This window comes from Oncorhynchus masou, chromosome 27 (assembly GCF_036934945.1).
Source record: "Oncorhynchus masou masou isolate Uvic2021 chromosome 27, UVic_Omas_1.1, whole genome shotgun sequence".
Lineage (NCBI taxonomy): Eukaryota > Metazoa > Chordata > Actinopteri > Salmoniformes > Salmonidae > Oncorhynchus > Oncorhynchus masou.
In genome coordinates this window covers 44,682,712-44,690,054 of record NC_088238.1, presented here as the reverse complement: position 1 = coordinate 44,690,054, position 7,343 = coordinate 44,682,712, and positions in this window count along the sequence as shown.

Here is a 7,343-nt window from a genome sequence, read left to right as displayed (position 1 = left end):
AATGATAGAAAATACATTTAGTTCATGGTAATTCATCTTAACAGAACAACTCAGATGCAACGGCAATTAGAATGATTGTTGAGTTGCGACTGTCAGTGAAGCAGAAAGAGGCCACCCGTGTGGCATAAGGTTTTAAGGCACTGCATCGCAGAGCTGAGGAGCCACTACAGCCTCAGGTTCAATCCCAGACTGTGTCACAGCCGGGCGTGACCGAGAGACCCATGGGGCGGCACACAATTGGGCCAGCGTCGGGGAGGGTTTGGCCGGCCGGGATTTCCGTGTCTCATTGTGCTCTAGTGACTCCTTGTGGTGGATGGGGATCCTGCAAGCTGACCTTGGTCGTCAATTGGACGGTGTTTCCTCCGACACATTGTTGCGGCTGACTTCCCGGGTTAAGCGAGCAGTGTTTCAAGAAGCAGTGCGGCTTGACAGGGTTGTGTTTCGGCTTTCACCTCTCCCGAATCCGTAGAGGAGTTGCAGCGATAAGATCATAACTACAAATTGGGGAGAAAAAGGGGTAATGTAAAACAAAAACTATAATAAATAAATAAAAGACCCATATCACAAAATGTAAACATACAATCGCAGAAAAAGGTTTTGGAAAACAAATGGCTATTGCTGTAAAGAGAAGACAAGAAAATGACTCCAATCTGTCTTATAGCTGTCGAAATGTATCGTAACAAAGTTGTTTTTATTGATCTGTTTGTCAGCGTCAGCAGAGACGGCTACCCTGTCATTTTTTTATTATTAAAAAAGATTTTGCTAATGTCTCCAGTCATATAAAGTGTAGTAGAATGTCATTAAATATGTTTATAAAAGGTCAACATTTCCTGTGCAAAGAAAGGAGAAGAAATATAGGCCTATAGCCTAAGTCTACACCCTGGGGCTCGCAAGTGGCGCAGCAGTCTAAGCCACTGCATCTCAGTGCTATAGGCGTCACTACAGACCCTGGTTCAATTCCAGGATGTTACCACAATTGGCCCAGCGTCGTCCAGGTTAGAGTTTGGCCATGTTAGGCCGTCATTCTAAATAAGAATTTGTTCTTATCTGACTTGCCAGGTTAAATAAAAAAATACTGTTAGCCACTACATGATGCATTGAACAGACATAAGTCTACAAATGCGAGAAAGCATGGAATGCTTAATTATAAAGGTGCTTTTTTATGGTGAAAATTTGCTTCCCCAAACTTGAAACCCACATGCCGCCTTTGTTAGAAAAACTGCCCACATTTACTTTTCCTCATCCAAGAAGACAAGTAATGAACAGAAATAACTAATCTATGGCTTCAGTCCAAATATTTTATTTTTACCCACTCGACCCTCGCCACTTTCCCGTCGAAACCGGATGCAGTTTGATTGCCATCTTAAGTGGAGTTCCAATTCAGAAACGTTGCCCCCCTCGGCTCTCGATTTAACTCGAGGGAGTGAATGAAGAACTTTGATCACTTATGGGGTTAATATGACCCACCATTCAATGCAAACTGTAGTCACGTCTCAATCTCTGGTGGCTGCGAAGTGTCAAATTCAATCAACACGGCTGCATTTTTGGCATGTCAGACAAAATTATGAAGCTTGCTTGCTAAAAAACAAATACATATATAGACAACATTGACTTTAGCGTTGGCAAAAGGGCTTAGTCTCGTAGTGAGGAGCTTATAAAACGTAGCTAGATTCCTAAACATTTTTTGGGGGAATTCTGAAATGTATTGGAATAAATGCCTAAACTAGAAAACTAGCTATCCAGCTATAGGTTACTGTAGCTAGCTAACTGACAGGAGTGCCAGATAGCTACGTTAGCTGGCTATGTACATTCATAGCATTAGGTTGGTTGTTTTTAAATTCAACTAGATTAACACCAATGACGTTGCCACTCTCCCTCGCTTGCGCAAGGGACATTTAAGGTACACTCGGATGTGACGATGTAAAACGTCATTCAAGTGCTGGGGGCTGTCTACTTTGAATTTGGACAATGTCAACCTACTATCCACCATAGTAGAAAAGTATACAGATTCTATTGGTCAGCTTGTCGTTCTGTGCGAGAAATAAATAGCTTATTCCATACAAACTCTGGGACAGTTATGAGAAGATAGATAACAAATTCATACAACCAACTAGGCTACATAGCCAAAACATGTTAAAAAGCAATGAGTCACATGCAACAGATCAGAATGTCTAGTATAAAATGTTGATCAACTATTTCTTCACATTATACGCACAGACATGTGCACGAGGCAGTAGGCTACTCGTGATTGGTCGTTTCATGATGCAATTAGCAGGAAAACACCTTTATGAGCAGTTTCATGTGATGGAGATGAAAATATCTATACGAATTTAGAAAGAGGTGAGATCTAAGTATTTATCAACTAGCATGGGTTGCTAATTTGACTACGATTGTGCCTTTGGCTACTGGACTATGAAAGAAATTAATAGAACATGAGATAAATAGGCTACTGGTTGAATTTGCAAGTTTTTCTAAAATAATTGCCTGCATGTTTAATTGGATGTTGCCTAGGTTACTTTGAAGCAAGGTAAGACATGCCTCATAATATGTAGTAAAACCTTCAGGTTCCAAACAATGTTCTCAAAATGCATACTGCCTCCAGCTCATTGCAAAGTGGTGTGTGATGCACTGAGGCCTGTCGAGTTGCCTATGCACTTGAATGGCAAATGGGAAGCACGCTTCAATAACCAGTTGAGAAATAAAAATAGTAGCTCTTTTTAATCGTGGCCATTGTTTTTATTTACACATGATTGCCTTTAGAATTGTTGCACCTTCATTGGGCTTATTAAATCCCGTTTCACTCCAGCAGCAACAAACAGCTGTTTGAGTGGTATCAGCAGCTCTGGCACTACATCGAATGGTATTTCAATCACTGAATAGGTTAAAGTGCCTTGTTTTCTAATGGGATTTATTTAATTTTAATTTTTAAGCTTTTCATTTATTACTCGCAAACATATAGAAAGTCTACATCAACCTTTAACTTTTTCACATTACTGTATGTTGCCTAAAAAGGGATTCAATGAGATGGGTTTTCCTACAGATCTACACATTTTCAAAGTGAAAAAAACTTATTGAGCATTTTCCAAATTATGAAAAATTTGAAAAACTGAAATTACATAATTGAATAAGTCTCCACCCTCCTGAGTTAATATTTGGTGGAAGAACCTTTGGCACCTTACAGCTATGAATCATTTTCATTAAGATTCTACCAACTTTGCACAACACTTAGGGAAACATATATCCTTTGTTTTTTGTCAAAATTGCTCAGGCTCAGTAAACTTGGTTTGGGATCATTGATGGACAGCGATATTTAAACTGTCTCAGGAACAGTCCTGTCACGACTTCCACCGAAGTTGGTCCCTCTCCTTGTTCAGGCGCCGTTCGGTCCACTTTTCGTTTTCCACTTGTTTTGTCTTGTTTTCCTACACACCTAGTTCTCATTTCCCTCATTAAGTGTTGTGTATTTAACCCGCTGTCCCCCCCCATGTCTTTGTGTGGAATTTTTGTTTTAAGTGCTTGTGGACATGGTTACTGGTGTGCGTTGGGTTTGGTACCCACTTTGGTTATTTCTTGATGCCGTTGGTTTTGAAATTAAATATCTGACTTCACTGCCACCAGTTACGCACCCCTTACAAGTCAACACCTATTGGAAAGCCATTCTGGTGTGTCTTTTAAATAAAAATGTACGTAATGGCGAAGGTGCATAAAGATGGAGCAATTCAGATATGAATTTCAGATATGAAGTTCTTAAATTATGGCACACAACATGGTTCAATGTGCCAGAAAATCAGCACAATCTACTTTTTCGTTTCTTTCAAATTTCCACCAGAACATCCTGAATTCTTGGGGGCATGGAAAAATTGCTCAATTGGTATCAAGGGACCTAACGTGCCAGGAAAACATTCCCCACACCACCGCCACCAGTCTATATTGTTCACACCAGGCAGGATGGGACCATGGACAGGAACCGGGATTTGTCAGACCAGGCAATGTTTTTCCATTCCTCAATTGTCCAGTGTTGGTGATGCCCACTGGAGACGCTTCTTGTTTTTAGCTGATAGGTGTGATTGTTTGCTGCAATAGCTCATCCGTGACAAGGACCGACGAGTGTGCGTCCCGAGTTGCCTTTCTGCACAGCACTGTTGTACATGCGCCGTTATTTGCCTGTTAGTGGTCCGCCTGTCAGCTTGCACGATTGTTGCCATTCTCCTTCAACATCTCATCAACGAGCTGTTTTTGCCCACAGGACTACCTCTGACTGGATGTTTTTTGTTTGTCGCGCCATTCTCTGTAAACCCTAGACACTGTTGTGAGTGAAAATCACTGGAGGCCGGCCGTTTCTGAGATACTGGAACAAGTGCGCCTAGCACTGATGATAATACCACGCTTAAAGCTAGTTAAATCACTTGTTTGGCCCATTCTAACGTTCAATCGAACAGTAACTGAATGCCTCAAGACCTGTAAGCCTGCTTTTTACAGCAAGCCACGGCCACAAGACTCACTGTCGGTAGGATCAAACCATTTCCGTGAATCAGGTGGTTTACCTAAAAACTGGCCAATGAGTGTATGCAGCCCTAAGACTTGTGCAAAGTTGTTCGAATCTTAATGAAAATGATTCGCAGCTGTAATGTCTTCCAAAGGTGCTTCTACCAAGTATTAACTGAGGGGGTGGAGACTTATGCAATTTTTCTGGGGGGGCTGCAACATGTTCAAGGGTGTGCAGACTTTCTGTAAGCACTGTATGTTTGTGTGTTTGTGTGTTTATGTATGTATGTGTGCCCCCTGCTCCCTCCCTCCCTCTATGTGATCTATCCTGGGTGGCCTGATGAAATGCCACTGGGGAATGTACAACCAACAGATACAACGGAGGTAGACAATTTGTCTTGATAGGGGAGATAGTAACTGTGTCAGTCGACCTGTCCCCCTCTCTATCTGTGTCATCTCTCTCTTCCTCTCCTCCTTGAGATGGGGAGGCGAGCAGGCGAGAGTACAGCACATCCACCAACACCAGTCGACTCAAGGTGAAGCCAAATCAGAGGGACGCTTTGAGGAGATAAAGGTGTAGCTCTCTCTTGTTGTATAAAATATACACTGAACAAAAATATAAACATTTTCAACGATTTTCATGTAAGGAAATCAGTCAATTAAAATAAATAAATTAGGCCCTAATCTATGGATTTCACATGACCGGGAATACAGATATGCATTTGTTGGTCACAGATACCTTAAAAAAGGGTAGGGGGTTGGATCAGAAAACTAGCTAATGTCTGCCTCATGCAGCACGACACATCTCCTTTGCGTAAAGTTGATCAGGCTGTTGATTGTGGCCTGTGGAATGTTGCCCCACTCCTCTTCATTGGCTGTGTGAAGTTGCTGGATGTTGGTGGAACTGGAACACGCTGTTGTACATGTCGATCCAGAGCATCCCACACATGCTCAGTATGCAGCGCATGGAAGAACTGGGACATTTTCAGCTTCCAGGAATTGTGTACAGATCATTGCGACATAGGACCATGCATTATCAAGCTGAAACATGAGGTGATGGCGGTGGATGAACGGCACGACAATGGGCCTCAGGATCTTGTCGTGGTATCTCTGTGCATTTAAATTGCCATCGACAAAATTAAATTGTGTTCGTTGTCTGTACCTTATGCCTGCCCGTAGCATAATCCCACTGCCACCATGGGGCACTCTGTTCACAACGTTGACATCAGCAAACCGCTTGCCCACATGACGCCATACACACTGTCTGCCATCTGCCAAGTACAGTTGAAACTGGGATTCATCTGTGAAGAGCACACTTCTACAGCATTCTCAGGTAAACATTCCAGCAGTCATCATGCAAATTGCACGCTCCCTTAACTTGAGACATCTGTGGCCTTGTGTTGTGTGACAAAACTGCACATTTTAGAATGGCCTTTTTTTGTCCCCAGCACAAGGTGCACTTTTGTAATAATCATGCTGTTTTATCAGCTTATTGATATGTCACAATTGTCAAGTGGATGGATTATCTTGGCAAAGGAGAAATGCTCACTAACAGGGATGTAAACCAATTTGTGCACCAAATTTGAGAGAGAGAAGCTTTTTGTGCATATGTAAAATTTCTGGGATCTTTTATTTCAGCTCATGAAACATGGGACCAACGCTTTACATGTTGCATTGATATTTTTGTTCAGTGTTTATGGTAACACTTAGCCTATAGTGCTTTATTACTTGTTATAAGCATGTATGACCATTTACACAGTCTGACCATTTGAAATCAGCATGAAAAAAGAATGATAGAACCCATTGCAACTAAATAAACTATCACAATGTAGAATGTAGAGACGGATGAACCTGGCGGACATTAAGGCGATCTCTCTCAAGTAATATTTGGCAGGGTGTAACTCAAGCCCCTTGCCATGGGAATCATTATGGAGCCTAGTTATGCCAGATGTTGGGCTGTGTTACTAGATTAAGGGGCATGTGCTTCTGTTGCACTAGATCCAATAGAACAGGTGCAAAAACATCATCAACAGTGATGTGATTGTATGGGGCTACAGCAGATCCAGTCGCTGTGCAATTGTGAGGTTTCTCCCACAGAAAAAAAACGATTCGAAGAGAAACATGGATAGTCAGACAGACCGATATAAAGCCGGTGATAGGACAGGATGGGTCCCATGGAGATTATTCTACTCATTTGAAGAAGGGAGAGAGGGCTATACAATGGGTTTGTATCGCTTTAACATCCTCTGACGTCAGCCTGATGCATGATCTCCCCAGCCTACTCTAATGCGAGCAGAGAGGAGACGGACTAGTTCTGTTGCCTGACGGAGTTTACAGAGGGAAAAAAAGGTAGCCTAGTGTTGGAATAGTGGATTTTCGTCCATTTGACACCAGTGATGCCCTTCAAAGATGACAAAGCACTTGATGCGAGAAAGATAAGACATTTTTTTTTTAAAGAAGCAATATTCTGAAGAGACAGAGTAGGGATGCTTGAGCGTTGTCACAGCGACACATCTTGCTAGGACAATGTGCACGCGCCCCGCCGGGAGAGAGGAGGGAGCGTGAGCGAGCGAAAGGGGCAATCGCACAAGCGCAGCATATTTTAAGTCTATACCAGTCGGAGGAGAATCACGGAAACCGTGGAACGCTGTTACCCAGCGACGAAGCAAGCAAGCACCACCAAATCGTCCAAGGTATTCAAACTGTCGTTGGTGCTGTCCTCTCCACCGGCGAAGGGCAAGCGGGGATGTATTTTTTGTAGAAAATTCACCCTCATTTAAAATCACTGTTGACAATTTATGTAGATGAGGAATTCGTCTATATCGTTTCGTTGTCAACAAACAACGAGATATAAAGAT